Raw genomic sequence first — 25,707 nt, 5'->3', positions numbered from 1 at the left:
CTCTTTGGACGCTGGGCTTCTCGCCTGTCCTTTCCTCTTCCTCTTGCGTCTTTGACGGAGCTGGCTATGAGGGGGCGCGGGGCACGGGGTCCTGGTTGCCAGGGTGCGAGTGTGCGTGGCCCGGGTGCGTTGGTCGGGCGTCAGCGTTTGCCCCGAGGAAAGCAGTAGGCTCGATGTTACCTCGGCCGCGTCCCAGGGCAGCTGCCCTCACCCCCGGAGAGTCAGTGCGGTGGATCTGTGTGCGGCCCGAGAGGAGACAAGTCGGTGCCCGTTTACCCGCGGGTCATGAGAGCTGCTGGTCAGTGGAGGCCCTGTCTTTCCAGGCGGGGTGGAGGCCACGCGCCCTCGCCCCTGCCAAGATAATCTGGACGTAGCCGTGGGGGGGGGGGCGGGGGTGGGGGGGCGGGTAGAGAGCCGAGGAAGCAAGCCCTGGGCCTCCACTGGCCAAGGTGATGGCTGCGGTTCCCACCAGAAAGAGACTGTAGGGGCAGGTATCCTCAAGGTTTCACCCGACATGCTTCTTTCTGTGAGAACTGCCTCTGTCTCACGGGCTGGGGTGGCATCCGAACAATTTCCAAAGGGCGAGTGGAGTTGATTTTTCACCCTGTACTTTATTGGGAAGTTTTGGTTGACTTGGGGAGCTGGTGTGAACAGGAACCAGAGGCACTCCGGAGGTTGCCTGGATTGGGGAGGGGTGGGTGACTGCGAGTGCGTGCGCGCGTTTGTGTGTGTGTGTGCCTGGTGTAGGGAGGCGGGGGGGGGGGCGCGGCTCCGTGTTAAGCAGCACCGTGGCGGTTCCACGCTGAGTGCAGCGTGCTCGGCTCTCTCGTTGCAGGGTGTCAGGCAGAGTGGAAGGAGAGGAGGAGAAGGGAAGTCGGGGACGTCGGTCATGTCTAGGCGCTGGTGTTCTGGGTGAGTGAGTGCCCTTTGTTAAATCTATTCCTGTTTTGATCACGATCTTGAGATCTTCCATGTTGCTTGACTCACCTCTACTCTTTAAGATCATTTCTTTTGTCTATTCTGCAGCCACTGGTATCCACTTTTTTTTTCCTATGTATTTGATTACCTTCTTTACCCTTTATTTGTGGGATTGTATTTTTCTGTTTTTGAGTGTTTTATTTCACTCTCATCTTGTCCTGAAGCTTTAGCTGTGTTTTTTCTATGTCATTGGATTTACTTCCTTCGAAGGGATGAATAATACTTCGTTTTCTGTATTGGTCATATTTTATTTATCCATCCAACTCTAGACTAACATTTGTGTTTCCTCCTCACCATTGTGAATAGTGCTGCTGTGAACATGGATCTTGAGATATATATTCAAGACACTGCTTTCAGTTGTTTTGGATATGTATATAAATTTGGATTACTTGATCATATTGATGTTCTATATCAATTTCGTAAGGATCTGATACACTGTTTTCCATATTGTTTGTTCCATTTTCTACTCATAGCAGCATTGCACAAAGGTGCAATAATTTTCAAAGGACGTAAGTTTTCAAAGGTTTCCCTTTTTTCTACAAGGAGAAAAGTTAATCCCTGGAGAAAACAGTAGACCTGGAACTGGAAATCGTACCAGCAGAATACACATAGTAAAATTTAACAACTAACCCTTATCATATTAGTTTACCCTATGTTTATTCTCTCACAGTTGGTAATTTCAAGGTTCTTTTCTACTTTCACTTCTCTATAAATGTTTTGTTATTTTGCTAAAGTACTGTGTAAACTCAAGTTTTAACCAAACTTTTGAGTTATTCATCTCTGGAGACTCCCATGTGTCAGAAGCATGATATACTGTTGATAAACTTTTGGTTCTTTTTCTGTTAATCTCTTTTTTGTTATAGTGGCCCCAGCTAAGAATTTGGAAGGGTGAAAAGAAAGTTATTTTTTCTCCCTTACACTGGTAAAATGATAGCTGCAAGGATGTCTGTCACGGGACAATAAAGTGAAAAATTTACCATTCACTATCTCCAAACTATTTAGAGGTAAGTGAAATTTTAATAAGTACACTTTCAGAAAATGCTGTAAAGTTGTATCATTCATAAGCCTGAGGTTATGATAGCCTTGCTCCCTTCCCAAGTGAGAAGCAAGTTCTCAAGTGCAGGCTCTCCCTCTGCCCTGTCACCCCCTGCTTTTTGCTAAGGACCTGCTAGGGAGCCAGTGCTTCTTCCATGGCCTTCCTAGGGTTGCTATAGGTATTGTCCACATCGACTACGTGGGTGGGGGAGATAGGTTTTTCGTGCCTGACTGGTAAGTCTTATTTGTATTTTCCTTTGTTTTGAAAAGAAAGAACATGCTCTTCATGAAGGTAAGTTTTACATAATGGAGACAGTGTAGTATAGAGAGGAAAATGGAAGTTAACCACTGATGCCACCACCCAGACAAGTGTTAATTTGGGGCATGTATCCTTGCAGCAGGTTGTTCCCTGAGGGAGAGGCATATATAAATAAAGATCAAGGAAAGACAATAGTCGAAGGAGCTCCCTAGGCTCAAGGGTAACCTCCATCTAAAGTTGACCCTTGGGGAGTTCCCGTCGTGGCTCAGTGGTTAACGAATCCGAGTAGGAATTAGGAGGTTGCGGGTTCGATCCCTGGCCTTACCCAGTGGGTTAAGGATCCGGCACTGCCGTGAGCCATGTTGTAGGTTGCAGATGCAGATTCCGCGTTGCTGTGGCTCTGGCATAAGCCGGCGGCTAGAGCTCCGATTAGACCCCTAGCCTGGGAACCTCCATATGCCATGGGAGCGGCCCAAGAAATGGTATAAGGACAAAATAAATAAATAAGTAAAGTTGACCCTTGGAGTTCCCGTCATGGCACAGCAGAAACAAATCTGACTAGAAACCATGAGGTTGTAGGTTCAATCCCTGGCCTCGCTCAGTGGGTTAAGGATCTGGTGTTGCCGTGACCTGTGGTGTAGGTCGCAGATGCAGCTCAGATCCCGCATGGCTGTGGCTGTGGTGTAGGTTGCAGACGCAGCTCAGATCTGGTGTTGCTGTGGCTCTGGCATAGGCCGGCAGCAATAGCTCTGATTAGACCCCTAGCCTGGGAACCTCCACATGCCATGGGTGCGGCCCTAAAAAGACAGAAAAGACAATCAATCAATCAATAAAGTTGATCCTTGAGTAACATGGGGTAATAAGGGTGCCAGCTCTCCCTGCAGTTGAAAATATTCGTATAACTTGTTGTCAGGGTCTTTGTTTATGAGGTTCCTCTGTATCTATGGTTTTGCATCCACAGATTCAACCAACCTTGGATTGTGTAGACTGTGGTATTTACTATTAAAAAAAAATCAATGTATAAGTGGACATGTAGTTTAAACCTATGTTGTTCAGTTGTACTTCGTTACTAAACAACTGACTGTGAGGATATTTTTGTTGACTATTTCCATTAACAAATATTATCCTTACTTATTTTTACGGAAAAAAAAAACAACCCATCTTCACCAATACAGAAGACTAAGTCATCCCTGTCCAGATCCACTCCCCAGTGTGACCACCCTTAAAAGAAATACTTTTGAAATTATCCATGGGCTCTCCATCAGCCCCAGGGCAACGCAACTCACCTGCTGACTGCTCCTAATGCTTCAGAATTTCCTGCCTCCATTCCATAACCCCACAGAGGACAATGAACAGGCTGTCCAGCTTCACCCAGCCTGGGCTCAGGCTCTGACAGCCCCCTTTCTCATCCTTCTCTGCTTTTTGGGCAGAGAGGTGGTATGAATCTGCAGGGCACTGTTACCAAATCAGGTTTATTTGCCCAATGTGCAGCAAATCAAAAACACTAAGACACCAAGGTTTGCAGCTGAGAAAGGGTTTATTCACAAGGCAGCCAAGTAAGGAGACTGGAGAACAAATTTCCAGTCTGCCTCCCTGAAGGCCAGGGGCTTGGGATATTTAGGGGATAAAGAAGCAATGTGGGGAAAGGTGAGTGGAGGTAAGAAAAAGGTTAAATAATCATTCTGCACAGACACAACTGAGCTACATGCTTCTTAATGGGATGCATCTTCAGAATATGGTGCTGTTGGCATGCTCTGGAGTTTCTGGCCCTCTAATTTCAAAAGGTCATCCATCAGACTTGCACAGGCCAAGTTGTATGATTGGTGGTCTTGATGGGTTTAAACTGCACAAGTTCCTGAAAAATAAGCAACCATTACTATAGCAACCCATAGTTAGAGGTGTTGTCTGTAGGGGGTAGTTAGTTGTTTTATGTATGATACACTGTCTAAGCTACGTGAAGCTTGCAGGGTATGCAATTTGCAAGAACAATTACGGTGAGCTTGATTGGTGAAGGCAAGTTATATGATATTTATTAAGCAAGTTATAGTTTTAGCGATCTGATGACTGCCCTTGGTTTTTTTGGGAGGGCGGACAACAAGGGCCCTGGTATACTTTGTTATGGCTAGGCAGCTGGCCTTTTTGCAATTCAGGGCAACATCGGAAGTCTCACAAAATCTAGCTGTTTTCAACTGATGGGGAACATTTTGGAAAGAACTGTGGTTTTTGTTTGTCTAGTTTCTGGCTGTGCTTAGGACATGTGGAAATTCCCAGAAGAGGGACTGAACCCACCTCACAGCAGTGACCTGAGCCACAGCAGTGACAATGCTGGATCCTTTAATTGCTATGCTGTCAGGGAACTCCTAGATAGAATTGTTCATGCTCTGCCACAAGTTGCTCACCTTACTGAGTACCACAGGTGGAATTCCCCGACAAAACCTTTACCTATGAATCTCAGCTGCTTCCTTCTGGATTCCTTATCATTTTCCCTGTCCTTCACTTTGGGGAATAATGGCAGTTCCCCCCATAAAGAGAACAAAGTCAAAGCCTTTTTTCCATCCCTGGACAGACACAGATTCAAAAGTTCTCATTGTACCAGAAAACCAAGGTCCACAGAAACTAATGGTTTGCCAGGGTAAACTAGGATGGCACAGGATGGATTCAACATGCATGTGGCTCTCAGGGTGCCAATCCATTACTCTTGTATAGGAGGAAAAAAAATATTTTTTCCTACCCTTCTAAGTTCTCTACTGGGAAAAAAAACAGATTAACAAGAGAAAAGCATACAAATTTAATGTAAATCTTTGTGACTCAGAAGCCTTCATAAGAAAGTGAAGACCTAAAGAAATGTTTAAACCTTGAGTGTTTTTATACTAGGTTTGATGAAGTGTAGAAAATCATAGAAGGTATGATAGGACAGAGTATAAGCTAAGTGTAATAACATGGGGGAAATTTAGCAAGTCCTATTCATTTACATTCCTCTCTGTGTTGCTTCTAATTCAAAGATAAGAATGCTTCTTTCCTCCAGGTATAGGGAGGGCATTGCTCACATGAGGATTGAACACCAGCTTCAGGGTAAGTCTGTGCAAATGCCATTTCTCAAATTCCTTAAGCTTAAAATACTCGGTGTGTTAATAGTAGCATGTCCTGAACCCTCATCACTCTCCATGCAGATGGCCAATAAGTACAAGAAAAGATGCTCAACATCATTAGTCATTGTGAAATAGAAATTAAAAACACAAGGAGATAGCACTTCATACAGAGTGGGTATAATAATGTTAAATGGGACATGGATATTTTCATGTGGCATTAGGAAATAACTGTAAGCTTTTGTTCAATGCAGTGCTGGTATTTTGGGGTTTTTAAAAACTTTGTTAGTGTATCATACTTTACATCATATGGGGTATATAAATTAGGGTTTATGGGTAAGGTCAATATGCTATGAAATACTGCAGCAAAAAAAGCAAAAACATAATTAGAAAAAATTTGGTTATTTTTGAAGCTGGTTGGTGAAGGGGTTTAGAACATGCCACCCCAAAATATGACACTTTTGGCATATGAATTGCTTTGAGCTAGCAGCAATTAAGACACAACAGAGGCAGGAAAATCTCTTCCTCTTCTAAAGGAAATTTACATTTATGAAGGAAATTTTTCTTAGTAAAATTAGAGCCACATTCCCAGACACATTTGTGAAAATTGCATTCCTATATAAGTAATTAAAAAATTTTTTCCCTTCCTTTAATCTCTCATATTTTGTTAGGCCAACTATAGAACTTAACTAGAAGGAAGTTTTTTTCTTTCTCTGTTATTAGGCAAATGAAATATTCCATCATATTTGCTTAAAATTATACATGATAAATACATAAAAATAATGAGGAGTTCCCAGGTAGTACAGTGGGTTAAGGATCTGGTGTTGTCCCTGCTGTGGCTTGGGTTTCAACTCTGGACCTCTGACCTTCTGCATGCTGCAGCCAAAAAGAAAAAAGAAAAAAATACTAATAAAAACTTTTCCAGCTGGGAATTGGAGATTGGTACTTGTCATCTGCCTCTACAAGGATTGACTCATGAGCATCTGACCCTCAACACCTCCGGAAAGAGAAGTTCATGGTGATCAGAGTGAGACACTCTGCTCTGAGAAAACTGGCAGAACAGGTCTTCAGATATTTCCCGGATGAGGCTTTATGAGCACAATTCTCGCATCTCCTTGTATCTAGAGAAGCAACTAAAATCCTTCAGTGGTGACACCTGCTCCTTGTAACTAACAGAAACCTTCTGTAAAAATGTGTGCTTGGTTGCATGTATCTCTCCCCTTCACCAAAAAACATACGTAGACATCCCCCTCCCCTCCGGAGATTTTCACAGCTATCTGAAATGCTGCCTTCCCTGATTATAGTGATTTTGCCCCAAATAAAACACTCACAACTCTCCTAACACTGTGAATTTTAAGAAAACTTTTTGTGAGTCTTCTTAGGGCCATTACACATGGTATATAGAGGTTCCCAGGCTAGGGGTTGAATCGGGGCTGTAGCTGCTGACCTACGCCACAGCAACGCGGGCTCCAAACCGTGTCTGCGACCTACACCACAGCTCATGGCAACGCCAGATCCTTAACCTACTGAGTAAGGCCAGGGATTGCACCCGTGTCCTCAGGGATGCTGGTTGGGAACACCACATGGTGAATTTTTTAAAGGAAAGATACAACCAAAACTGATAAGTCATATTTTTGAGTATATTATTAAGATATATGGGTGCACATCAACCTAGAAGAGTTGATTATGGTTGTGTTTGTAGAGCTGTTACTGGTTTCATCTCCAGATTGGACTGGAAATAGGTGATTCTTGTTTTCAGACCTGTATAGTTATTCAACAGCTTAGTTACAGTGTAGGGTATCTATTTTTAATTATATCTTTGATGAGAATGTAAATATGGGGGGAGGAATTCTGAAAGACACACACTGTGCAATTAACAGGGAATGGCATGACCATTAAGGCTGGTGGCCAAATCGGACTTTCCTCATTTGCTGAGCACCCACTATGTGCCAGATACTGTTCCTCAGGCTGGAAATACAGACACGAGAGAGACAAGAAAGACCCTGCTCACATTCCAGTGGTGGAGACGGAAATGCAACCGTGATAAGATACAAGCATCTGGATCCATCATGATGCGTGCGTGCAGCACACTTAGGCAGGGAAGGGGAACAGGGCATGGGGAGGGGGAGGGATCCACACCTTCAGGTACTCTGTACAGCGGAAGCCTCACCCAACAGGGGACATCAAGGCCTGAAGGAAGTGATGAGGTGGGGTGATCTGGGGGATGATCCTGTGAGGATCACGTCCTGTGGGCCTCTTTCTCATGTCACAGGGTTAAGTCATTTGGACAGCGACACATAGGTGTTCACCTTCCCGTTTTGGAGCAGGAGGTGCAGTGATGTATTTTGTCAGTAGGGAGCTGGTCAATTTAGGGCCGGGATTTACCTTGGTGATTTACATCATACGCATATACGAAGACCTTTGCCACTCTGAATAAATCGAGGCTCCAGCCGTGCATACTAAGTGTGCGCTCCTACAAAATGGATCTTTTTGGAAGAAGAGTATAGATTGGTCCAAACAGAATATCTTAAGTGGCTCAGTCCAGTTTTGTTAAGTTGTTGACAGCTACGTGGGTGACAGTGCTGAACTAGACCCCAGACCCCAGCTGTCACTTGCCCCTTGTGCTGGGACACCCATCCCTCATTGGAATGAATCAGTTAGAAGTGGGAGCACGTTTCTGTGCCCGTGGCTATAGGGTTAAGAGGTTATTTATTTCACTCATCTCTGGGTCAGTAGTTTTGGTCAGCAGAAAGGCTGATCAGTATCTCTGAGCACCAGCCTAAATCCCAGCAGATCACAGTATGAAGCGCCTAAATGGTCACAGTGGCTTACATCACAATGGGGTGGCCAGTATGAAAGTCCAGACCACTGTTTAGGCCTAGCCTTACTTCTCCTGAGGGTAGGCAGTGGCTGGCTGGGTTTCTTTGTATAGAGCTAGAAAAAGACGGGTGTTTTTCTTTCTTTCTTTCTGTCACGCTGAATTCTTCCGCAGGGAAATTAATTTGTGTCTGTGGCAAAGGTAGTCAACAATTCTCTCCTTTTGCAGGTCCCAGTTTGTTAAGGAAATCGAAGGGTGTGATCAACAGCTCGTGCACTGCCGTGCTGCGAACCCAGAGTTCAGGCACTGACGTGGCGCTTCTGATGGGTAGGTACGTGATGTAACCCTCACTTGTGCTTTGATTCTGTTACCCGCTTCCACACAATGGGCTCCCCGCTCAAGGCAGGTGCCTCACTGAATTTCCCGTGTTAGTGTCTGGTTGGCACTGTGTCTGTCCATCTATATTCAGTTGCTGTAATTGTTTACTGTGACGATCAGGAGAGTTCTTGCCCATGCGATTGCGTTATCAGCCTACTTGGTGAGCTCCGATACCCCTGAGCTCAGTTTAGCTCAAAGCCCAGAAAAGCCTTTGTTTTAACTAGAGCCGATTCTGCACATCTGAGAGGTGTGGCACATAACTCCCGGGCACGTTTGGGGTTTTAATCCAGTTTATACTGGTGCCGTGGAGGGTACGGTCTTAATGCTCAAGACTGAGCCAAGGCAGGGCTCTTTCATTAACCTGAGACCTTTAAAAACTACCAAAGTAGCCTGGTACTTTGATATCCCTAGAGGTAGGACAGAATTTCAGGTGATCCTCTTTGTCCCCCTGGATTGCTGTGGAAAGGACCTCCTGTCATCCTGCATTGGAATCTCTGAAGGAAGATGCGAAACTTCCCTTGCGAAAGGTACTTTGCTCTTAGAGCACCTCCTACTTAAGCTGTTTTATTTATACCTAATTGAAGTCTCTGTGGGGAAGGATCAAGCGTAAACTCAGTGGTCATTGCTTTACAAGAGGACTAGAGCCGTTAAATGCCAGAATGCCCATTCTCTGTTATTCTTCTGCTCTACAGCACAGGGTGGGCTCTGAGCCAAACTGAAAGACAAATAGCTTACTATTGTTTACGATGTGTGTGTGAGAGAGAGATTTTAATAGGAATCCTTACATAGGTGATTTATAAACGTATACAAGGTTGACGAGGGGGTCACGAGGGGCTGTTTTCCCGTAGTTGTACTGGCTGATCACCTCTTAGGGACCGTATCATTGGCACACTCTCCTGGTGATGTGGGCGAGGGGGTCAGGGTTCAGCAGACACTGGCTTCGTGTGCTGTGTGCCAAGTTCTTAGGATGACTGTGTCCTGTGAAGCAGCAGTTGGGGCAGGGAGAGATGAGGAGACCAGTGAGAGCCATTTATGACCTCATCAACCTGCCACCTCTGATTTTGAACAAATCCTTTTACTTCTTCAGGTTTCAATATCTCTGACTGAACTAACTTATGGGTCAAAGGAATGAGAAGTTCCTACATTTGTATGGCCAAGGAGCTTGTCGAGAAACTGTTGCATAGTGTGGAAATTAAAAAAAAAAAAAACACACACGGGCACCTATATACAGAAATTAGCAGGTACTTCAGGAAATTGGAGGAAACCTGAGGACCTCTCTCTTAAGAGTACCTGGACTTAGGGAGCTCAGTGTCTCATTGAGTTTCACATATGTGTGATTCTAGTGCCTTCCATCATTCAGATCCTCTCAGGCCCTTGCCTGATATTCTCCAGTGATTTCCCATTGCACTTGATTATGAAAATAATTAGCAAGCATTGACAGCAGTGAGCAAGATAAGGCTATTCTTTGCCTTCATCACGTAATACGATTTCTCTTTTGTTACTTTGCCCTAAACACACAGGTTTTTTTCCCTTTAAGTTCTTTTTTTGGGGGGCGGGGGTGCACGTGCGCAGCACATGAATGTTGCCAGGCTAGGGGTCCAATCAGAGCTATAGCTGCCACCTACGCCACAGCCACAGAAATGCCAGATCCCAGCTGCATCTGTGACCTACACCACGGCTCACGGCAACACCAGATCCTTAACCCACTGAGCGAGGCCAGGGATCGAATCTGCAACCTCACAGTTCCTAGTTGGATTTTTTTTCGCTGCTCCACGACGGGAACTCTGTTTTGAGCTTTTCCAGAAGATAAAATGCCCTGTTTCAAGGGTACAGTTTGCTAAGTATTGACATAAATTTCACTTGAGTGATGATTACCACACTCAAATAATAAACACATTCATCACACCCATAAATTTTTGGTTCAGAACTATATATGCTCCAAAGACATTTTTTAGTCATTTATTTCACGTTTAAATAGGGATAATTTAATTTTTTTTTTAGGGCCACACCCACAACACATGGAGGTTCTCAGGCTAGGGATCAAATTGGAGCTTCAGCTGCCGGTCTACCCGGCACCCACAGCAACTTGGGATCCAAGCTGCGTCTGTGATGTACACCACAGTTCACAGCAATGCTGGATCCTTAACCCACTAAGTGAGGCTAGGGATTGAACCCACAACCTCCTGGTTCCTAGTCGGATTCCTTTCTGCTGTACTACGATGGGAACTGCAGGACAATTCTTAATAATAAAGACAGTTACATGTTGGGGGAGAAACTTGTTTCTGGTACATTTGAATGTGCCTGAGAAATTTCTTATGTTTTCGATATGTTCCACCCCAGATAGAATGTTACTTAAGTACAACCTTTCATAGGAATCTCATATTTTCAAGTGTTACTATATAATCCTCATCAGTGATTTTGTTTAATGACTAATCATTGTAATTATGGAGTCTCTGGCACATTTCTACCCATACTAAATCATGAAAGAAATTGCATAGAATTCTCTAATCATAAAAGTTGAAAAATATTGGAGTCATTTTAAAATGGTAAGAATGGGTTTAAAATATATTCGTGGACACTTGGCTATGGTCCTCAACAAGCCTACTGTTGAATTCACTAAGTTAGTTGAATTCAGTTAGGAAGAGTATGTGTGGTAGCTTCTGAATTATGTGTGGAATAGGCCAGTTTCTCTTTAGTGGCAGTGACATAAATGGTAATTACAAAACAGTTTCATGTATTGTAGGAAAGTTTTCCTTAATCTTCTAATCCTTCCTGTCTAGGTCCAAAAGTGAAACTGTCTGACAACCACAGATTAACAGAAGGACGACATACAAATTTATTTGATGTTTTATGTGACATGGGATCCTTTACATGGAAATGAAGACCTGATGAAACAGACTTGGGTATTTTATGCTAGGTTTGATAAAGAGTGGACAATCACGGAAGACTATGATAGGTTAAGAAGTATTAGGTAATTGTAGTAAATGGGGATCATCTTAACAAAATCTATTTTTTTTCAGATTATTGACATCCTTTCTAATTCAGAGATAAAGTTGCTCCTTTCCTCCCAGTATAGGGAGAGTGCCTGTCACATGAGGGTTTTATTACCTGTTTCAGGGGAGAAAGACAAGTGAGGGAGAAGGTCAAAGACACCAGTCTGTTTCTGCCTTTTCTCAAACTCCCTTCAGCTTAAAATACTAAATGTCAGTGTGCCAAATGGTAAATGTCCTGAACACCATCAGTGTACTTTACTACAATAAAATAAGTGACAAATCTGCATTTTAGAATTATTGGATGCTGGCAGTTGCCTAAATGGGTGAGATTTAGTCTGATAATTTCTAATAATTTTTGCTTAATTGTAATACATTCTTGTGTGCACTAGTCAGAAGCTGAAATAACAGCATTTGGCATGCAAAAATAAGGATCATTAAAACTATTTTAAAAGAATTTTTCTGTAATTTTATTGACATATAGTTGATTTTATAATATTTTGTTAATTTTTTCTCCACAGCAAAGTGATTCAGATATTTCTTTTCCATTATGATTTGTCCAGGATACTGAATGTAGTTTCCTGGGCTATGTACCGAAGGACCTTGTTTATCCATCTTACATGTAATAGTTTGCTAATTCGCAACTCCCAATCCTTCCTTTACCTATTCCCCCCTTGGCAACCACAAGTCTGTTCTCTATATCTGTGAGTCTGTTTTAGATTTTACAGATATGTTGGTTTGTGTTGTATTTTAGATTACACATGTAACTGATATCATGTGGTATTTATCTTTTTCTGACTTATTTTGCTAAGTATAATAATCTATAGGTCCTGCAAATGAAATTATTTTTTGATTGCTGAGTAATACTCCATTTATATGTACAACATTTGCTTTATCCAGAGCCACACCTGTGGCATATGGAAGTTCCCAGGCTAGGGGTTGACTCGGAGCTACAACTGCCAGCCTATGCCACAGGCACAGCAATATAACATCCGAGCTACGTCTGCAGCCTACAACCATAGCTCATGACAACACAGGACCCTTGACCCCACTGACAGAGGCCAAGGATTGAACCCCTCATCCTCATGGATCCTAGTCATGTTCATTATCACTGAGCCACAATGGGAACTCCTGTACCACAGGTTCATTTATCTCTTGATGAACATTTAGGTTGTTTCCCATGGCTTGGCTGTTATAAATTGTTCTGTGCACACATTGGGGTGCGTGTATCTTTAAATTACAGATTATTTGGGTATATGCCCAGGACAGGGATCGCTGAATCACATGGCAACACTATTTATTTTTTGAGAAATCTCCATACTGTTTCTGACCAACAGTGTAAGAGGGTTCCTTTTATTAAAGATTTTTTAATGATGACCAATGACTGGTACAAGGTAGTACCTCATTGTAGTTTTGATTTGCATTTATCTATACTTTTCATGTACCTATTGGCCATCTGTATGTCTTCTTTGGAGAAATGTCTATTTAGGACTTCTGCCCATGTTTTGATTGGTTTGGCTTTTTGTTAAGTTGTATGAGCTTTTAGGATATTGTTCAAATTAAGCCCATATTGGACACATCATTTCCAAATATTTCCTCCAAATCTGTAGGTTGCCTTTGTTTTGCTGTGCAAAAGTTTGTAAGTTTGATTGGGCCTCATTTGTTTATTTTTGTATCTATTGACTTTGGAGACTAACCTAAGAAATATTGATAAGGTTTTTTTTAGGGCCATACCCACAGGATATGGAGGTTCCCAGTTTAGGGATTGAATCAGAGCTACAGCTGCCGGCCCATGCCACAGCCACACAGGACCCAAGCTGCATCTAAAACCTACACCACGCACACAGATGTTTTTTACCTCACCAAAGTATATTCATTTTTGATGCAATTTTAAATGGGGTTGTTTTCTGAAATGCAACAGATGACTGTGTTAATCTAGTAGTTTTTGTGTGGTACCTCTATCGTTTTCTATATATAGTATTGTGTAATCTGCTTATAATGACAATTTTACCTCTTCTCTACCAATTTGAACAACTTTTATTTCTCTTTCTTGTCTGATTGCTATGGGAAGGACTTCCAATACTATGTTGAAGAGAAATGGTAAGAGTGGGCATCCTTTGTCTTGTTAGATTTTAGTAGGGAGGATTTTCACTTTTTTACCATTGAGTATTATATTGGATCTGGGTTTGCTTGTTCCCCTATATCCACTTTTGTGAGGGTTTTAATGAAGTAAAACTGTGTTTTCTGTTCGGTTGGTAATATTTATTTTAGAGAATTTTTGTGGCTATATTCATTAACAATATTGCCCTATACCTTTCGTTTTTGGTGGTGTGTTTGATTTGTCAGGGTGATGATGGTTGATTCATAGAATGTTTTTGGCAATGTTTCTTCCTCATCAGTCTTTTAGAAGAGTTTGAGAAGGATCAGTATAAGTTGTTCGTATGTTTTTTAGAATTCTCCAGTGAAACCATCTGGTCCTCTTCTATTGTATGTAGTTCTGTTCAAGTTATTACTTTTTGATTTAGCTTTAGTGGGCTGTATGTTTCTAGAAAGTCGTCCATTTCTTCTATGTTGTCAAATTTGTTGGCATGTAATGGTTCATAGTATTCTCTTACAGGTTTTTTTGTATTTCTATGGTGTTGGTTATTACATCTTCTTGTCATTTCTTCTTTTATTTGGAGCCTCTTCTTGGTGAGCCTGGCCAGAGTCTCTCAGTTTTTTTTTTTTTTTTTTTTTTTTTAATACTTTCAAAGAACCAGCTTTTTGGTTGTACTGATTTTTTTTCTACTTTTAAAAATCTATTACTGATTTCCTCTCTGATCTTCACGATTTCCTACCTTCTGGTGACTTTAGGTTTTGTTGTTTTTATAAATCTTTCAGGTAGTGGGATAGGTTGTTTGAGATTTTTCTTTTTAGGGCCACACATGCAGCATATGGAGGTTCCCAGGCTAGGGGTCAAATCAGAATTATAGCTGCTGACCTACACCACAGCTCACAGCAACGGCCGGATCCTTAATCCACTGAGCAAGGCCAGGGATGGAAATGCTGCTTGCCAGATTGGTTAGCCATTGAGACATGACGGGAACTCTATTTGTCTTATTTCTTAATGAAGGCCTGTATTGCTATGAACCTCCCTCTAAGAACTGCTTTTGCTGCATCCTATAGACTTTATATCATTGTATTTTGTCATTTACATCAAAGTATTTTTAAATTTCTAATTTGATTCCATTGTTTAGTAGCATGTCATTTAGTCTTCATGTAATTTTTTTCTTGTTTCTTTTTCTGTAATTTATTTCAACCATCTTTCCTGACCACAACCAATTAGAAATCATGTCTATATTCTTAAATTTGTATAGGGTTATTTTTGTACCATACTATGTAGTCAATCCTAGGTAATGTTCCATCTGCGCTTGAAAAGTATATTCACTCTTTTTTTGGATGTAATGTCCTGAAGATACCAATTAAATCTAACTGCTCTTCTGTAATACTTAGGATCTCTCTTGCTGTATGTCTGTTAGTATTTTTTTGTTTGTTTGGGTGATCCTATACTGGGTGCATAAATGTTCATGAGTGTATTGTGCTCTCCTTGTATTGAGCCTTTTATCATTTATATTGTGCCCTTCTCTTCATAGCTTTTGTCTCTTTTTTTCTTTCTTTTTTCACAGCTGTACCAATGGCATATATAAGTTCCTGGGCCAGGGGTTGAATCCAAGCTGCCACAGAAACAATGCCAAATCCTTAACTTGTTGCACCACTGCAGGAATTCCTGTAGCCTTTAAGGCCGATATGAATATTTCACCCCCCAATTTCTTGTCATTTCCATTTGCATGAAATCTTTTCTCCATACCTTTACTTTCAAATAAATAACCCATCCCACCACTTAGAACACACAAAATGAGCAGTCAGCAGAATAAAGCAATCAATAGACATTAAAAAAAAATTTGAGAAAATCAACAGCTTCTTCTTTGAGCAAGATTGCTACTCTAAGCAATCTACAGATTTAATGCAATCCCTATCAAATTACCCAAGACATGTTTCACAGAACTAGAACAAATAACCCCAAAACTGATATGGAACCATAGAGGACCAAGAATTGCCAAAGCAGTCTGGGCAGGGGAAGCCGGAGGCGTAACTCTAGATTCTAGACAATATTACAAAGCTACAGTAATCAAGACAGTGTGTGATACTGGCATAAAAACAGACATATAGATCAAAGGAACAGAATAGAGAGCCCACACACCCACAGTCAGATTTTGACAAAGGCAAGAATATATATATATATATTCTTATATATATATATATATATTCTTATATATATATATATAAAACAGGAAAAAGATTCCTTAACATGTAGTGCCAGGAACATTGGACAGCTGCACGTACACCACCAGTAAGTTAGAGCATATCCTCCCACTATGCAGAAAAACTCAAAATGGCTTAAAGACTTAAAACATAAGACAACAAGACACCATAGAACTCCTCTAAGAGAACATAGGCAAAACATTCTAACATTAATCACACAAATGTTTTTTTTAAGGTCTGTCTCTGATGTTAAATGAGATAACACCTCACTAGTTAGAATGGACATAATTTAAAAGTCTACAAATGCTGAAGGATAGAAAGGAACCCTCTTTTACTGGTGGTGGGAATGTAAAAGATGTGTTCACTATGGAAAACAGTATGGAGGTCCTGAAAAGGCTCAAAATAGAATTATCATGTGATCTAGCAATCTAACTTCTGCAGCTATATCCAGAAAAAACCCTAATTCAAAAACATACATGTACCCCAGTGTTCACTGCAGCACAATTTACAATAGCCAAGACATGGGAGTAACTGAAATGTTCTAACAGCAAAGGAAGGGATAAAGAAATGGCACATATAAACAATGGAGTATTACTGGGCCATAAAAAAGAACGAAATAATGCCATTCACAGTAACATGGATGCAACTAGAGATTACTAGAAAGAGAAAAGCAAATATCATATCAATTCAATGAACCTATCTACAAAACAGAGACTTAAAGACAAGGAGAACAAACTTGAGGTTGCCAAAGGAGAGGGACTTGTGAGAGGGATGGAGACCTTGAGCTTAGCAGACGTTAAAATATTAAATGTGGAGGAGGGGATAAACAACAGGGTCGCACAGTATAGCACAGAGAACTATATACCATAATTGGTAAGGAACGTATCACAGACAACCTAAAAGCCAACGGAAAATAAGGGTCATGACTAGAAAGAAAATTATCAATGTAATTTATAAAACATTGCATTCAAAAGCAGTGGGAATACATTTTTAATCAAGTAGACATTGAACAGTCTCTGGATAGAACACATCCTGGGCCAGAAATCAAGCCTCACACCAAACAAAAGCACCCATCAGCACACAGGCTGCCTAAAGACCTAGACACACAGATACCTCTGATAACACCCAGAGACAAAGACCCACCCACCAGAGGGATAAGAATCAGCTCCACCTACCAGTGGGCAGGTTCCAGCCCCTCCCATCAGGAAGCCTATAGCAAGCCCCTGTACAAACTTGAGCCACAAGGGGGGCAAACATGAGAAGCAAGAGGCTACAACCCTATTGCCTGCACTAAGGAGACCACACAAAAAAATCTGTACAAAATGAAAAGCAGAGAATTATGACCCAGATAAAAATGATGGAAAAAAGAAAGAAAAACAGCTAAGGGATCTGGAGATTAGCAACCTCCATAAAAAAGACTTGATAGTAAAGATGGTCCAAGATCTTGGAAACAAACTGGAGTCAAAGGTTGATAAAGTAAATAGAAGATTTAAAGATTAAGCAAGCAGAGATGTAAAATACAGTAAGTAAGATAAAAAAATTCACTAGAAGGAACCAACAGCAGAATACAGGAGGTAGAAGAACAAGTAAGCAAGGTGGAAGACTTGTGGAAATCACTGAAGTGGAACAGAAAAGAGAAAAAAAGATTGAAAAGAAATGAAGACAGTCTAAGAGAACTCTGGAACAACTTAATTTTTTTGTCTTTTTTTTAGGGCCACACCCTCGGCATATGGAGGTTCCCAGGCTAGGGGTCGAATTGGAGCTGTAGCTGCCAGCCTATGCCAGAGCCACAGCAACACAGGATCTGAGCCACATCTGCAACCTTCACCACAGCTCATGGCAATGCCGGATCCTCAACCCACTGAGCAAGGCCAGGGATTGAACCTGCAACCTCATGGTTCCTAGTTGTATTTGTTCCCACTATGCCACGATGGGAACTCCTGGAACAACTTTAAATGCACCAACATCCGCATTACAGGAGTGCCAGAAGAAGTGGAGCGGGGGGTGGGGGGAGAAAATATTTGAAGAAGTAATAGCCAAAAACTTCCCTAATACTCACTCAAAGGAATCACTCACTCAAATCCAGGAAGCACAATGAGTACCATATAAAATAAACCCAAGGAGGAACACCCTGAGACACATCTTCATCAAACTGACCAAAATTAAAGACAAAGACAATATTGAATGCAGCTAAAGAAAAGAAACAAATAACATAAAAGGGAACCCTGCAGGCCAGAAGGCAGCAGCACAATATACACTTTAAGTATGAAAGGAAAAATCCTCCTACCAAGATTACTCTACCCAACAAGGCTCTCATTCAGATTTGAGGGGGGAAGGGATAAATTAGGGGTATAGGATTAACAGACCACTATAACCATGACGTATAAAATAACAAGGATTTATTGTATAGCATAGGAAACTATAGTCAATATCTTTACTTACAATGAATGGAAAAGTATCCGAAAAAGAATATGTATATTGAGTCACTTTGTTGTGTACTTTAAACACACACAATGTTGTAAATCAACTATAATTCAATTAAAGTTCTGTGAAAAGAAAGGAATCCATATTAGAAAAGTAAAACTGTCACTGCAGATGACATGATAATATACATTGGTAAAGCTGCAAGATACGAAATTAATAGGCAGAAATCTGTTGTGTTTCTATACAGTAACAAACATCAGAAAGAAAAACAAAGGAATCAAAAAGAATAAATTACCTGGGAGTAAAGCTAGGTAAGGAGAAGAAAAACAACAACAACCCTGTACTGTGAAAACTGTATCATCTTTTTCTTTGATCAGCATCTTACAAACAGTTGGAAAGATATGCTATGCTCTTGGATTGGAAGACTTCAATAAATATTGTCAAAATGGCCATAGCACCCAAGGCTATCTACATCAGTGCAATTCCTATCAAATTATCAGTGGTATTGTTCACAGAACTAGAGCAAAAAGTTTTTAAATTTGTATGGAAACAACAGAAGACCCTGAATAGTCAAAGCAATCTTAAGAAAAACACAGAGCTAGAGGAATCAAGCTCCCTGACCTCAGACTGTACTACAAAGCTACAGTAATCAAAATACTATGGTACTGACACAAAAACAGACACATAGATCAATGGAACAGGATAGAAAACCCAGAAATAAACCCACGCACCTATGGTCAATTAAATCTACAACAAAAGAGGCAAGACTATATACAATGGGGGAAAGACAGTCTCTTCAGCAAGTGGTGCTAGGAAAAATGGACAGCTACATGTAAAAGAATGAAATTAGAACATTCTCTAACACTGTATACAAAAAATAAACTCAAAATGGATTAAAGACCTAAATGTAAGACTGGATACTGTAACACTCCTAGAGGAAAAGATAAAAACACTCTTACTCTACAGAATAGGAGAAAATATTTACAAACGATGCAACCAACCAGGGATTAAATCTCCAAAATCTCCAGTTTATACAGCTCAATATCAAAAGACCAAACAACCCAGTCAAAAGATGGGCAGATCTAAATATACATCTAAATAAGTCACACGGATGGCCATAATGCACATGGAAAGATGTTCAACGTCACTCTACTATAGAAATGCAAATCAAAAGTACAATAAAGTAGCACCTCACACATCAGAACATCCATTAGCAAAAAAAATTTTTTTCAATAAATGCTTTTGGGTATGCGGAGAAAAAGGAACCCTCCAAACACTGTTAGTGGCAATGTAAATTGGTACAGCCACCATGAAGAAGAGTATGGAGGTTCCTTAAAAAACAAAAGTAAGGGAGTTCCTGTCGTGGCTCAGTGGTTAACAAATCCGACTAGGAAGCATGAGGTTGTGGGTTCGATCCCTGGCCTTGCTCAGCGGGCTAAGGATCTGGCATTGCCGTGAGTTGTGGTGTAGGTTGCAGACGTGGCTCGGATCCCATGTTGCTGCAGCTGTGGTGCAGGCCGGTGGCTATAGCTCTGATTAGACCCCTAGCCTGGGAACCTCCATATGCTGCGGGTGCAGCCCTAGAAAAGACAAAATGATCAAAAAAACCCCAAAAACCAAAAAAGTAAAATTACCATATGACCCTGCAACCCCACTCCTGGGCATATATCTGAAGAAAACCATTAACTGAAAAGATACATGCACTCCAATGTTCACTGCACCACTCTTTGCAACAGCCAAGACATGGAAGCAACCTTAATGTCCATCAACAGATGAACTGATAAAAAAGATGTATACATTCACAATGGAATATTACTTGACCATATAAAAGAATGAAATAATGCCATTTGCAGAAACACGGATAGACACAGAGATCACCATACTGAGTGAAGTAAGCAAAGAGGGGAGGAAGGATAAATGAGGAGTTTGGGAATTAACTTATTCACACTACTACCTATAAAATAGACGACCAACAAGGAAGGACCTACTGTATAGCAGAGAGATCTACACTCAGTAATATTTTGTAATAACCTATAGGTGAAAAGAATCTGATAAAAAATATAACTTTGTTGTACACCTGAAACCAACACAATGTTGTAAATCAAGTATACTTCAATTAAAAACAAAGTCTTAGAATGTATTCCAGTAACAGCAAGAACCAAGAGCCTGAGTATAAAAGGTTTCTGTGAGGAGTTCCCGTCGTGGCGCAGTGGTTAACGAATCCGACTAGGAACCATGAGGTTGCGGGTTCGGTCCCTGCCCTTGCTCAGTGGGTTAACGATCCGGCATTGCCGTGAGCTGTGGTGTAGGTTGCAGACACGGCTCAGATCCCGCGTTGCTGTGGCTCTGGCGTAGGCCTGTGGCTACAGCTCCGATTCGACCCCTAGCCTGGGAATCTCCATATGCCGTGGGAGCGGCCCGAGAAATGGCAAAAAAAAAAAAAAAAAGGGTTTCTGTGAAACTGTCAGTTTCATTGGTCAAAAGAAAATGTGTAGCTCATGCTGGTTTTAAATAGCACATTGAAATTTTCCTACAGCGGAAACAAATCCAGCTTATATCCATGAGGACACGGGTTTGATCCCTGGCTTTGCTCAGTGGGTTAAGGATCTGGCATTGCTATGAGCTGCAGTGTAGGTTGCAGATGTGGCTTGGATCACATGTGGCTGTGGCTGGCAGCTGTAGCTCTAATTCGACCCCTGGCCTGGGAACCTCCATATGCCATAAGTGCAGCACTAAAAAGCAAAAAAAAAAAAAAAAAAAAATTCCTTTGAGGAGTTCCCATTGTGGCTCAGTGGTAACAAACCTCGACTAGTATCCATGAGGATGTGGGTTTGACCCCTGATCTCAGTGGGTTAAAGGATCTGTCTGGCATTGCCATAAGTTGCGGAGTAGATTGCAAACACAGCTCCAATTCGACCCCTAGCCTGGGAACTTCCGTATGCCATGAGTGTGGCCCCAAAAAGACAAAAAATAAACTTTCCTTTGAGAATCTTGGAATCCACTTAATATTGGGCTGGAACTTTCATCAGACAGGGACAATAGAGCAAACTGTGACTATCTGCCAAAGCTTTCTGTAAATCCTATCTTGGGAAAGCAGCACTAAAAATAAAAATGACATTCTAGCGTTTGATGCTTTACTCACTCACCAACATTTAGAACAGTAAGAATGTGTATGTTCTTCCAATAACCCTCTCTGATAATGAATTCTAGTTTACATTAGGGTTCAATATTGGTGTTATACTTGTACGGGTTTTGACAAATATGATATGCACCTACCATTACAGTACATTATAGAAGAGTTTCACTGCCTTAAAAATCCCCTGTATTCCACCTATTCATCTCTCCATCCCTCTCATGGAATCCCCTGATAACCACTCATCTTTTTACTGTCTCCATATATGATGCCTTTTCCTGAATATCATATAGTTGGAACCCTACAGCATGTGGGTTTTTTGGTTTTTGGTGGGTATTTTTGGTTTGTTTGTTTCTTAGGCTAGCTTTCTTCACTTTAGCAATGTGCATTTAGGATTCCTTCATGTACCTTTGTGGCTTAATAATAGCTCATTTCTTTTGTTCTGCACCACAGTTCATTTATCCATTTGCCTACTGAAGGGCATCTTGGTTGCTTCCAAGTTTGGGTAATTAGGAATAAAGCTGCTATGGAGTTCCTGTCGTGGCGCAGTGGTTAACGAATCCGACTAGGAACCATGAGGTTGCAGGTTTGGTCCCTGACCTTGCTCAGTAGGTTAAGAATCCAGCGTTGCTGTGAGCTGTGGTGTAGTTTGCAGACGCGGCTCGGATCCTGCGTTGCTGTGGCTCTGGCGTAGGCCGGTGGCTACAGCTCCGATTCGACCCCTAGCCTGGGAACCTCCATATGCCGTGGGAGTGGCCCTAGAAAAAGGCAAAAAGACCAAAAAAAAAGGGAATAAAGCTGCTATAAATATTTGTGTACATGTTTCTGAGTGATTATTGGATTTTATGGTAGGTGTATGTGTACCTTTCTACGAAAGTGCCAAACTATCTTCTCAAGTGGCTAGAACATTTTGAATTCCTGTTTCTCCATATTTTCCCCAGCATTTGATGTTGATGGCTTTTTTTTTCTTTTTTAACTTTAGAGGTAGCAAAGTGAAATATGCCCTTGACCTGTCACCACCAGCCCTGCCCCCACCCTCCTCAAGAGTACTGAATTGTCATAAAAATAATCAATAATTCTTTGAATATGAGTATCCGAAACCTCAGCAGACAAAAAAGACCCACTTGTTTAACACATAACATTATTTAAAGCTTTCCTGAAACTATGTGTACATTTACAGTGATCACTGGAGAAAAATGAAGAGTTCAGAGCCCAACCATAAACTCAAAACAGGCTTCAAAAATAGGAGTAAAGTTCCTGTCGTGGCACAGTGGTTAATGAATCCGACTAGGAACCATGAGGTTGCAGGTTCGGTCCCTGCCCTTGCTTAGTGGGTTAACAATCCGGCGTTGCGGTGAGCTGTGGTGTAGGTTGCAGACACGGCTCGAATCCCGCGTTGCTGTGGCTCTGGCGTAGGCCTGTGGCTACAGCTCCGATTCGACCCCTAGCCTGGGAACCTCCATATGCCGCGGGAGCAGCCCAAAGAAATAGCAAAAAGACACAAAAAAAAAAAAAAAAAAAATAGGAATAAATACTCAAAGACCTTGGAAAAGAATTCCAGCATGAAACCCAGGTAATGAAACTACATAATATTATCTTGTCAGATGGAAGGGAAATGTGACCAAAAGCTGACTTACTGGCAATTACATGTTTTAAGTTTATATAACTACAGACAGGGTTTTCCAAAACATTATTTTCATGTGGGGGAAAAAAACATTAATTTTTAAAACTACCGTGGATACTGTGACATATACATGAATATGTTATAGAACCAAAAAGAGTTGATGGGAAATTCAAGATAATTTGAAAAATGGGGTCCACAGTATTTCCTCTCAAAAAGAAAATCCTCAGTAATTTTAATAGTTCCAAAAGCTTTTTACAACTCTTTTAAATCTCAAATGCCATCATTTCAAAATAGAAAACTTTACACAGCCACCTACATTATTTATGACAAAAGACCCCATCATACACTTAAAATACACTTAAAATTAGAGGTTCTAGACTTTAGAATTACTCTATTAATTTGTTTTGTATACCGCCACAATTTGACTACCATCATTTCAAAATCCATAAACTGTATATTTCCACCTACATTCTCAAGTATCCATGGGAGCTTTGGTCAATTTTAAGTAGGTGGCCAGTGCTTGACAACTGATTAAGTACTCTCCTCAAGACAGGCTACGTTTGAAGGGAATGTGAAGACTGTATCTTAACAAAGTGGAGTCATTAGGGGCTTGTTTCTTAAATTGGTCTGTATCCACAATTCTGCTAAAATAAAAAGCTATGTGAACAGTCACCACTGAACTCCAAATGACTGAATCTGATGGCCTTTTCCTAACCTCATTCTACTCCACTGTAAGTGGAGTAGATACATACTGGATGATTTCTTTTCAAGAGAGTTTTCATTAAAAAAAAAAAAAATCCTAACTACGTTCCTTTTCACATCTCTGAGCACTAACTCAGGCTTCTCCCCTTTTTCACAGCCTAATATCTACTACATCAGAAAGGGGACAGAATTGGGTCTGAGAAGAACTACATTCAAATCCTAATCATGCTTCAAATCATGATCAGTCAGTCACCTAAATGTTTTAGAAGTTTGTTCCCTTTTCCATAAGCAGTGAGATGAAACTACTTACCCTACCTATGTTACAGGGTTATAATCAGGACTAAAAATGAGGAAGCATTTTGGAAGCATTATTCCTATGCATTATTATTACTGGCATTTTCTAATACTAATACTGACTAGTGGTATTAGAAAAGAGCTTGGTTACTGCTGCTGTAAGACACTCTGTCCCCATTAGAGATCAGATGAGAATGCCAACTCTTCTGCAGCAGTCATTGTGTAGTGTTTAAAATAGTCATGAAATGGAGTTCCCGTTGTGGCGCAGTGGTTAACGAATCCGACTAGGAACCATGAGGTTGCGGGTTCGGTCCCTGGCCTTACTCAGTGGGTTAAGGATCCGGCGTTGCCGTGAGCTGTGATGTGGGTCACAGATGCGGCTTGGATCCCATGTTGCTGTGGCTCTGGCGTAGGCCGGCCGCTACAGCTCCGATTGGACCCCTAGCCTGGGAACCTCCATATGCCATGGGAGTGGCTCAAGAAAAGGCAAAAAGACAAAAATAAGTCATCAAATATCTATATAAGTCCTTTGCATGTACTGTTAAGTCCTTGAATGCTGATAAATTAATAAACCCCAAGTGTTTATTGCTATGTATTCTGGACTGCATATTCTACTGCAAGGATTTAAACACTGGATTATTTGTATTACAGGAGCATGGACTCAGGTTACTTAGAAATTCCAGGACCAGCTGCACTGCATCCATAGGCAGGTGGAGGGCCATCCCCATCACCAGCTCTACCAGTGCCACCTCTACTGACAGGAATTGCTGCTTCTCCTCCTCCAACTCCTTTACCTCTACTAAACGGTGTATACCATATCCACCACCTTTGTTTGGGGATCTCCTGGTTGCAGAAATAAATACATAAACCTGACCTCCATGAAATGACTCTTAAACTGCATGACTTGATTCTTCATGAAGAGCATCAAATGGTCAAAGGCAAAACTCTGATTTTAAATGTTTTTGACATTGTCTAGTCGCAGGTTGTCATTAACATGCAATAACTGCATAGATGAGTACAAGTATAATTTTAGAGACTATGACTGTTGATGTTTACTTTCCTTTGTGAGCTCACCGTCTTACATTCCTCTTTCAGTACAGTCTCAACATGGTTAGCCTTTGGTATCCATGGCTAACTGGTTCCAGGACCACCTCTGTGGCTACCATAATCTGCAGATGCTCACATCCTTTAGTTGGCCCTTTGTTTCCACAGGTTCCCTATTTGTGGATGTGGAACCCATGGACAAGGAGGGCTGATGGTAATCGAGTGTGTCCCCCTGGAAGCTGTCAGTTACTTAAAGTGTCACGATGTGGTTCCTTATGGGACTGCTAGATGTCACGAGGATGAATCCTCAGACAATCCTGCTAGATTCTCAGTCACCAAAAAATGCCTTATAGGTGGAAGGAGCGAGTATCCCTTCTTTTTAGAACTAAACAGATTTCAGTCTCTCACTTATTGTCAAACAGTTTGTTCAGACTGTATATATAAAAATCTTCCTAATTTTAAGCCAAATTAAAAATGTTAGCCAATCCTGGTCACTCTGAAGTCACCCTTAGACCGTCCCTACCTAAGAAATTCCTCTTAGGTCCCTTTCACCTAGGAAATGTACCACTATCCTCTTAAAATCTGAACAACTCTAATAATAAAAGTCAGATGCATCAACTTAAAGTACAGAGTGTTTCAG

The 25,707-nt window shown here is 41.2% G+C and overlaps 1 long non-coding RNA gene across 5 annotated transcripts; it reads left to right on the top strand.

Moving 5' to 3' along the window:
- The first annotated feature begins 768 nt into the window (after positions 1-768).
- On the top strand, positions 769-25,707 carry LOC102164761. Of its 5 annotated transcripts, none has more exons than XR_002341208.1 (5): positions 769-912; positions 1,842-1,982; positions 5,298-5,344; positions 8,405-8,503; positions 24,675-25,707. It is a non-coding gene; the product is annotated as an uncharacterized LOC102164761 (long non-coding RNA). The 5 variants fall into 5 exon arrangements; XR_002341207.1 differs by having other exon boundaries at positions 8,405-8,507; XR_002341206.1 differs by lacking the exon at positions 24,675-25,707 and adding an exon at positions 11,335-12,562 and having other exon boundaries at positions 8,405-9,081.

Source organism: Sus scrofa, unplaced genomic scaffold (genome assembly GCF_000003025.6).
Source record: "Sus scrofa isolate TJ Tabasco breed Duroc unplaced genomic scaffold, Sscrofa11.1 Contig2568, whole genome shotgun sequence".
Classification (NCBI taxonomy): Eukaryota; Metazoa; Chordata; class Mammalia; order Artiodactyla; family Suidae; genus Sus; species Sus scrofa.
This window is presented reverse-complemented; position numbering and strand designations above follow the sequence as displayed.